The sequence below is a fragment of the Silene latifolia genome, chromosome 4, assembly GCF_048544455.1.
Source record: "Silene latifolia isolate original U9 population chromosome 4, ASM4854445v1, whole genome shotgun sequence".
In the NCBI taxonomy this organism is placed as follows: Eukaryota; Viridiplantae; Streptophyta; class Magnoliopsida; order Caryophyllales; family Caryophyllaceae; genus Silene; species Silene latifolia.
Genome location: NC_133529.1, coordinates 11,326,602 through 11,336,014, shown reverse-complemented (window position 1 = coordinate 11,336,014; position 9,413 = coordinate 11,326,602).

Genomic DNA, 9,413 nt, shown 5'->3' with positions numbered 1-9,413 from the left:
GTTAGCCAACAAACAACATATATATACAATGCAATGTTTTTGTGATTTTTTTGAAATTTTTCAATTTTTAGGCATTTTTTTGAATTTTTATCAAATTTACAAGTATTTACAAATATAAACAAATATTCACAAGAGTGGATATTTCCCTCCCCACACTTGAGATGTACATTGTCCTCAATGGACAGAAGCATAGGGAGTGAATAAGAAAAAGAAAGGAACATATTTTTGCATTTTTGATTTTTGAAAATAAAAATAACATATTTTTGGTATTTTTGTTTTTGAAAAATTAAAATGACATGTTTTTGGGTTTTTGAATATATGAATTTCCTCCCCACACTTATTTATTGACATTAATTCCAAATGGAAATAAATGTGTGGAGGAAATTAAAAATGAAAATACATGTTTTTGGTTTTTTTTTTTTAGGCCCTCCCCACACTTATTTATAAACATGGGAGGGCATTTAGAGAAATTAAAGAGCATGTTTTTGTTGGTTTTAGTCATTTTTCAAATTTTTAGTTGGTTTTTTTTTAAATGAAAATGCAATGCATGCTCTATTCTATATGCAATATTAAAATTACAATGCAAGGTATACTAAGTGAATGCAATGTCTAAATGTGACAATATATTACAATTTTGAAATCTAATGCAATCCTATATGAATGCAACTATGTGAATTTCTAACTAAATGCATGCTAAGAAATTAAACATGAATGAGAGAATTTGGATTAAGGGAAAGAGCATACTTGTCATTTTGGATTGAAATGGAGGGAGTGGAGCCCTCATTACTAGGCTCTACTCGTACTCGGTCTCATCACCATCACCATCTACATCACCATCATCATGACCCGCCCCGAACTCGGACTCACGGATGAAATCGTTCGTGTTCAAAGGGGCATCCGAACCAAACTCCCCCATCCCCGTGCTCATGCCAACAAACATCTCCGTGCTCCCTCCGGCACCACTAGAAGCTCCCTCGGTGAAGATGGAAGGGGCACCCCCGAACCACCTCGTGTCGTGTCCCTCCCCTTGAGTGGAAGGCGGGGTGGGAAAGACCGGGGCGCTATAATAGTCGGGCTGCATATTTATGTCGCCGTAAAGGATCCTCCCATCTTCCGGATGTCCGCCATCCGGGAATAAATAGTAAGAAGGGTGAAGGCCGGAGGGATGCTTGTATTGGCGCCTCATCATGTCATCATAGACCGGTAATTGACCAAGGGAATGGTCATAGTAAATCCGGTCAACTCGTTGTTGAAGCCCATGCCGCTCACTAGCGGCGTTTGCCATGTTGATCTTCATATCCTCTATAAAGGAGATGAGGTCGGCGTGGAGAGGGGGTGGTTGTTGTGGTTGGTGACTAGAGGAACCCTCCCCTTGTTGGAAGGGCCCGGCAACGAAAGAAGAAGACGGTGTAGCATACCGCAAGGTAGGCCTCGCGGGGATGATTGGTCGGTCACGAGTGTACCGAAGATTTGGATTTTGTTGTTGGGGAATGGAGGGATCTTCGAGGCTTTCAATTTCAAGAAAATAATGTTCTGAGTTAGGCACCACTTTCATCTTCTCGGGGTTAGGAAGGGGGATAGAATTTCTGTCAATTCCGTTCACCCGAATTTGCCAATAGTCAAGGCCATCATTCGGGTTAGTCTTCAACCAATTGAGGTTGTGGTGGATGTAGTTCTTGAAAAGCATAGTATCCCCAATGATGTATCTCATACCACTCAAATTGACTCTCCGATTGAGCCGCTTTGCCAAATGGGTGATGAGCCCACTCACGACAATTGATGTTGTTTGGCCCGGAGAGTTGCTAAGGCGATGCAAGGTAAGGGCCAAGTGGTGAGCAATGTCGATTTTGAAGGTAGTGGGGTTGGAACGAAGGTAAGAGCCGAGAATTTCCAACTCCTCCGTTCGGAAATTGTGATTTTCCTCTCGGCCAAAAATAGTCCAACCCATATACCGATGCCAAACCCGAATAGCTGCATTATGGACAGTATTAGCGGCTCTCTTGACCCCCGGAATATCGTCTAAACCCGTAATTGCCTTCCATAAGGCCCCATGGTCAAAGGTATCGGGTGCCTTGTGAGGAGGGCTTGTGTCAAGCCCGAAATGGGATGCAAAGGTCGGGAGGGTCAAGGAGTAATCTTTGTTCATCAATCGGAAATGCAAGAATGCTACCTTTTGGGATTGGCGATGCTTATCAATACGAAGGGAACTCAAAAACTCTCATGTGAGTCGGGAATAGGTTTTTTCATGGATCCCATACACCATTTTCATTCCTACCCCATCAAACAATTCATAAGTAACTTGGTCTAATCCTAACTCCCACATGGATTGTCTATCAATGAATCGGGTCGGGGTTAGGGGACGTTTTTTGAATAGAACGAATTTACCTTTCATTGTGACGGATACAAATTGGAGGTCCGGGAAGTCGGGATCGGAGCTCATATCGTTCGTCGCCGCCGCCACCATTTCCGCTTGTTGGAGGGCCAAATCTCCCTTTCTCACTCTTTTCTTTGGGGCCATATTGTGATTTGGATGGAGGGTTAAGGGTTAGGAATGTGGTTGTGGTGGTTTGTTGGTGGTAGGGAGGTGGTAGGAGGTGGTGGGAGTGGTTGTTGGTGAGTTTGGAGGAGAGAGGTTAGGGTTAGAGGGAGGGTAGAGGGAAGGAAGTAGTCAAATAAAATAAAATGAATTGGGTGATTTTGCGTTTAATTCCCGATCAGAACATTCCCAGTCGGTCAGAAGACCGGCCGCCGGTCAACCGGCTGGGAAAACAGGCTATTTTGAATTTTTTTTGGAGATTTACAGAACACTCCCAGCCGGTCAGAAGACCGGCTGCCGGTCAGAAGACCGGCTGCCGGTCAGAAGACCGGCTGCCGGTCACCCGACTGGGAGGACACCCTTCAATTCCTTTGATAATGCATTCCCAGCCGGTGGACCGGCTGCCGGCCTGCCGGCTGGGACTTCCCTTCTTAGTCAATTTGATACATTTCACCATATAAGCGTACTCCCAGCCGGTGGACCGGCTGCCGGGCTGCCGGCTGGGACTCCTCATCCTTTAAATTGTCACATTTTAATTAAAAGTTACAGGAACTTCCCAACCGGTCAGAAGACCGGCCGCCGGTCACCCGGCTGGGAATACGTTCTATCTCAATTTCTCAAATATGCCCCTAGTCCCATATCCCATCACCTATTGGCCTCGACTTTCGTGTTTTCGACTTTGAAACCCGACTCATGACGTTGGTAAAAGGCCAATTGATAATAAACCGCTTGTTCATCATACAAAATCCCAAATTCTTCAACAATTGTAACCGACATCAATCAAAATGACAAGTATCATCCGTCCAAAATTCCTCATTTCCTACCTAAATGCATGATATTTACAAAGTTGCATGGGTTGCCTCCCATGTAGCACCCTTGTTTTATGTCGTAGGCTCGACATAGTCAAGAAATTCAATCAATTATGGAGAAGGTAGGTACCGATGGAGCTTATGGTCTTCATGATGGGTGCCCCGGCAATGTAATGCTTGAGCCTTTGTCCGTTTACCTTGAAAGCTTGCTCTCCATCGGATATTTCAATTGCCCCATGGGGAAGAACCCGGACCACCGTGAAAGGTCCCGACCATTTTGACTTTAGCTTCCCCGAAAATAACTTGAACCGTGAGTTAAAGAGGAGAACCAACTCTCCCTCCTTGAACTCCCGCCGTAGTATGGCCTTGTCATGGAATCTTTTGGTTCTCTCCTTATACAATCTAGAGCTCTCATAAGCCTCTAGCCTAAACTCTTCTAACTCATTGATGTCAAGAAGTCTCTTTTCTCCGGCACTCTTCAAGTCAAAGTTGAGAAGTCGGATTGCCCAATGCGCCTTGTGCTCCAACTCTACCGGTAAGTGACAAGGCTTTCCGTACACCAACCGGAACGGTGAAGTTCCTATCGGTGTTTTGAAAGCGGTCCGGTAAGCCCATAATGCATCGTTGAGCTTAGTTGACCAATCCTTCCTTGACCAGCTCACGGTCTTCTCGAGAATCATCTTAATCTCACGGTTTGAGATCTCGACTTGTCCATTTGCTTGTGGGTGGTAGGCAAGACTACGCCGATGTTGCACCCCATGTTTCTTTAGAAGAGCATCTAGAGTCCTTTCCCGAAAATGCGTCCCACGATCACTAATCACAATTCTTGGAACCCCAAACCTTGGAAATATGATTGTTTCCATGAGTTTTGTTACCGACCTTGCATCACAAGTTTTTGTTGGGATAGCTTCAACCCATTTGCTCACATAATCTACCGCAACAAGTATGTACTCATTCCCATGGGATGAGGGAAAAGGACCTTGATAGTCAATCCCCCATACATCAAATAGCTCTACTTCAAGAATGTAGTTCATTGGCATCGCATGCCTCCTTGAAATGTTACCACTTCATTGGCATTTGTCACATCCCTTGACATAGCTTGCCACATCATGAAATAGAGTATGCCAATAAAAACCGCATTGGAGCACCCTTGCGGCGGTCTTTCTTGAACTACCATGCCCTCCACTTGGCATTTCATGGCAATGAGAGATTATGGGCTTTACTTCTTCATTTGGGATGCACCTTCTAATTATCCCATCCGCACAAGACTTGTAAAGGCACGGTTCTTCCCAAAAATATTGCTTAAGATCATGAAAGAATTTCTTCCTCTTATGGGAGTCATAACCATGTGGGATGACCCCGGATACCAAGTAATTGACATAATCCGCGTACCAAGGGACATCCATTAAAGCAAGTGCGAATAATTGATCATCCGGCAAGGAGTCATCAATCGGTAACCCATCCTTAACATTTTCATGGAATAGCCGAGAGAGATGGTCGGCTACTACGTTCTCCACGCCCTTCTTGTCTCTAATTTCAATATCAAACTCTTGGAGCAAAAGTATCCACCGAATCAAGCGTGCTTTTGATTCCTTCTTGATTAGCAAGTGCCTCAATGTCGTGTGATCGGTGTGTACAATTACTTTAGAGCCCACCAAGTAGGAACGGAACTTGTTCATGGCATATATGACCGCCAAAAGCTCCTTTTCGGTGGTGGTGTAGTGTGATTGAGCTTCATCCAAGGTTTTGCTTGCATAATATATGGCATGAAGTTTGCCATTCTTTCTTTGTCCAAGTACCGCTCCCACCGCTACATCACTAGCATCGCACATCAACTCAAAAGGTTCTCCCCAAGTGGGAGGTTGCATAATTGGAGCGGTGATGAGAGCTTCTTTCAACCTATTAAAAGCATTCAAACATTCATTAGTAAACTCAAAGGGCAGATCTTTGCCAAGTAACAATGTTAAAGGTCGGGCAATCAAAGAAAAGTCCTTGATAAATCTCCGGTAAAAACCGGCATGCCCAAGAAAACTTCTAACTCCTTTGACATTAGTGGGAGGGGGTAAAGTTTTAATCACTTCAATCTTGGCTTGATCAACTTCCAAGCCTTTACTTGACACAACATGACCCAAAACAACCCCGGATGTCACCATGAAGTGACATTTCTCCCAATTTAGAACTAAACCGGTTTCTTGACACCTTTTCAAGACCTTACTCAAATTAGCTAGACATCCATCAAATGAGGTGCCTATGACGGAAAAGTCATCCATAAACACTTCCATTATATTCTCAACATATTCGGAAAATATAGCTAGCATGCATCTTTGAAATGTGGCCGGCGCATTGCATAGCCCAAAGGGCATGCGTCTATAAGCAAAGGTCCCAAACGGGCACGTGAAGGTGGTATTTTCTTGGTCATTAGGGTGAATCGGGATTTGGAAAAACCCCGAAAACCCATCAAGGTAGCAAAAGTGAGAGTGTTGGGCAAGTCTTTCCAACATTTGGTCAATGAAAGGGAGGGGGAAATGGTCTTTCCTAGTGTGGACATGGGCCACGTCTCGGTCTGCGGATTTAGGCCGCCTACCGGTCCGCAGTCACGGGCCACCTGCACGCCCCGCCAAACTGTGGACATGCATAGGTCTCTTTGAAAGCCACGCTCGGCGGCGTAAAATGCTTTCGACCGGATCGCTTCGGATCGGTCGGTATCGTCTCGGCAAGGGCCGCGAAACGATGTAGAGATGTTCGGAGTCGCCACCAAGCATTTGTGGGATGCTTGGAACCCGTTCGAATCCACTTTATACCTAGGTCAAATCAAGGCAAAAAGCGGTGTTTGACATAGGTACTAAAGATAAGGAATCGTCTCCCTTTTAGCATTCTATGCCTAAAATGACTCTCGTACGCCCTGGATAAGGCCATCCACTATCCAAAGGTTCTGAGTAAGGGGTGAGGGTACGTATTGGTAAGCCCTTTAATCGGACACCTAATCCCGCCCGCGTTAGCGGCCTCTACTGATCGATCGTGGTTGTTTAAGTGCAAGAGTTGATAAGACGGTGTAAATGCATGAATGCACATCCAAAAGTGTTAACCTAACATGTGAGCTTTCTAAGTCGGTTTGTTAATCCAAATATCAAGCATAAGTTGTCAAGTTGAATTTAGATTGATTTGCATGTGAAAACGGAAATTAAACATCCATTTACCAAATTCGGGTTATGATGCTTAACACGATCCATTTATTTGAAAAAGGATGTCAAATGACAAAGTGTAAAAACACGTAAACTTGTCAATCTGATCCGTCATGTATTCGGATTAACCGTAATCGGGATCGTCCTAGACAAATGCCAAAAACAAGACAGAACAGTGCCAGGCAGCCCTATAGGGGCGCGAGCCTATTGGCGATGGAAGGGGCTCTGCCCAGGTTTTGAAATGTGAAAACAAGAGCTGCCTTGAGGCGCGAGCCATGGGGCGACCTAAGGAGGCGTCTCCTGGTTCTTGAAAAGGTTATTTAAAACCGTATTTATGATGAAAGATTTGCAAATGTTGTTTGCATGACTCGAAATAATTACTATTACGTTAGTAATATTCGTTGTCGGATTTGCGAGTTTGAAAAGCATAATAAAATGGTAAAAGGAAAATGTTTGATTTGAACTAAATATGTTAAGTTCATTTCTTTGTAATTAGTCAAGTTTGTCATCGTACTCGGATTAAACCGACATGGTATAAAGAACCAAGGATGATTATGAATTATGACTAATATGCTTACAAATGTAAACAAATGAGAAAAATGGTAAATAAAATAAAAGGGTGTTAAAATACCCATTAAAATGTAATTAACCAATAATATCATCGAGTCACGGAATAAACCGTCATGGTATAATGAACCAAGGATGATTTTTGTAATGGTCAAAATATGTTTATCATAAAAATGAATTAAAATGGTAAGCAAAAGAATAGAAATTCCTTTAAATTGTAATTAACCAATTAATGTCACCGAGACACGGATTAAACCGTCATGGTATTAAGAACCAAGGGTGATTATGATTTATGGTTAAAAAGTTTGTCATAAAAACGATTTAAAACATTTAAAACGGTAAAAACCGATTGCAAATAAGAAAGAAATAAAGAGGAAAGACGAGAACAATCACGGTTGAGTCTGACCTGGACACCCACAAGAGGCGCGAGCCAGTGTGCACCATAAGGGGCTTCTGCCTCAGGCCAAAACTCAGTTTTGGCTCGTCTAACCCATGTTTTGGATCGTGTTATGCATTGTTCATGCATGTAAACTCATGAAAACAGTAAGGACATGAAATAAATGAGATATTCACACCCTCAAACTTACGTATTTTGATGTTTGCAACGTAGACCACTTTAGAGACGGTTTTCTCGTTGCGACTACTCACGATCAAAGAAGTTTAAAAGAGTGCCTTAGAAAAGGATTTTGTTTTGAAAATATGTTGAAAATATGTTAATTAAAACATGTTGATTAATGTTGAGTTGGTCGAATGGGTCGGTCGAATGCACGGCGACGGTACCAAACAAAATGTGTAAGGCTTGTGTTTACGATCGGTAGGTCGTAAACACGTGTCGATTTTGTGACTTAGGAAGTCGAGTATAGAAGTTTAAGGGAGAAGGAGGGGGCGGACGCTCGCGTGAATGTTGTAGTGTGTGATGGTGGGTATTTATAGAGAAATGTGGGATGGTAGGTCGGTTGTGTTTGCTTAGAGACTAAGCAGACACCCCATTGAGGCGCGAGCCACCCCGTGACTCAATGGGGTGTACTGTCCCTTTCAATTTGGACGTGGCCTATTCTCCATCTATTATTGATTTGTGGTAATCAAATAGGATGTCGTGTAACAATATGGGCATCTAATAAGATGATTTTGGGTGTTACTTGAGGTAGGTGTTTTGTGTGCTTGACTCGGGTTTGACCCGTGTGAGTCGGGATTTGAATTTCGAGTCGGTTTTTGGCTCGGTGTCGGTTTTGACTCTAAGTAGGGTCATTTTAATGGAAACGACAAGATAAAGACATTCATGGCATTATTTTTGACATCCGAGATTTGGGTTGACTCGGGTTGACTCAGGTTGACTCGAGTTGCGGGTTTCTGAGTCGGTTTTGTTTCCGAAGACGGTTTTAACTCTAAATAGTGTTATTTTAATGCAAATGACATGATAAAGACATTAATGGCATTATTTTTGACATCTGAGATTTGGGTTGACTCGGGTTGACTCAGGTTGACTCGAGTTGCGGGTTTTTGAGTCGGTTATGGGTCCGAAGACGGTTTTAACTCTAAATAGTGTTATTTTAATGCAAATGAAGTTAGAAAACTTTTGAAATCATTTTTCATATTCGAGTAGCGCATTAAACCATCTCATATATAGTCAATCCACGCACGCATATCAAAAACACGTTATAGTCCGATCATCATCGGGTGGTTTTTGGAAGGTGCAGATACTGGGTACCTACACCTAGTCGCCTTGTTGAGGCGTCTATAGTCTATATACATTCTCCACCCGGTTGTGATTCTTGTTGGAATTAGCTCATTCTTATCATTGGTGACTACCGTGACCCCGCCCTTCTTTGGCACAACATGCACCGGGCTCACCCATGCACTATCGGAGATAGGGTAAATTATACTTGCATCATAGAGCTTCAACACCTCCTTCCTAACCACTTCTTTCATTGTGGGGTTAAGGCGGCGTTGAGGCTCAATGGAAGATGCACCCTCATCCTCCAAATGAATGCGATGAGTGCAAAAAGAAGGGCTAATCCCCTTGATATCATCAATTGAGTACCCAATGACATCCTTATACTTTCTCACAACATCAAGTAACTTTTGAAGTTCGGTGTCATTGAGTGCACTATTGACAATAATAGGGTAAGTGTCATTAGGGCCAAGGAAAGCATGTTTAAGAGTAGAGGGAAGAGGTTTCAACTCCACTTGAGGAGGCGTGGATCTCTCCTCCTTTTTACCATCTCCTCTCAAGCTCTCAAATTCTTTATCCGGTTCTTCTTCAATTGTTGCTTCCATAGCTAAAGCATACTCCCGGTGCTCTTTGCAATCTTTTTCCTT